The sequence below is a fragment of the Lipotes vexillifer genome, unplaced genomic scaffold (assembly GCF_000442215.2).
Source record: "Lipotes vexillifer unplaced genomic scaffold, Lipotes_vexillifer_v1.1 scaffold966, whole genome shotgun sequence".
Lineage (NCBI taxonomy): Eukaryota > Metazoa > Chordata > Mammalia > Artiodactyla > Lipotidae > Lipotes > Lipotes vexillifer.
This window is the reverse complement of record NW_006795769.1, coordinates 395,554-396,267: the sequence shown is the minus strand read 5'-3', so window position 1 is coordinate 396,267 and position 714 is coordinate 395,554.

The window sequence follows — 714 nt, the reverse complement described above, 5'->3', positions numbered from 1 at the left end:
CGGTCCAGCAAGTGGCAGCGCGCCCCAGGCAGGGCCCCTTACAGCCAAAGGGCGCGTAGAGTGTACGGGGCCCCGGGTGCGCAGGCTCTCGGGGCGCGCGGGGATCCCGGGGCGCGAGGCTCTTGGGGAGCAGGGATTCCGGGCCGCAGGAGTCCCAAGGCCAGGGATTCTCGGGGCGCGCGGGGGTCCCGGGGTGCGCGGAGCTTTCGGGGCGCGCGGGGATCCCGGGGTGCGCGGAGCTCTCGGGGCGCAGGGGGCCCGGGGCCCGGGGCTCTTGGGGCGCGCAGGGGGCCCCAGTGGGGGGCCCGGGGCCCGGTCCGGCCCGGGGGTGGTGCGCGCGGCAGGAGTCCCAACCCCAGGTCGCGAGCCCCCGGGTCCCCGCGCCCTCAGCGACCCGCCCGCCGCGCTCTCCGTGTGCAACGGCGAAAACGCTCCGCACCGACGCGGGTGGAAAAGCATCGGGCCGCGCGGGCCGGGCTGAGTGCGCTGACAGGAGCGGGCACCCTCTGGCCCAAGTTCACGCGCGGCCCCGCGCGGGCGGGCGCACGCACGGCCCCGGGTGCGCGCACGCACGCCCCGGGTTCTCGCGGGCCACGCTGGGCCCTGCACCTGAGCTCGGCCGGGCAGGCTGAACGAGGGAGGTGCCGGCCCTCAGGCCGCGCTCCTCCCTCAAAGGACGTCGCGCCTCAGAGGCAACAGGACCGCGGCCGGCGC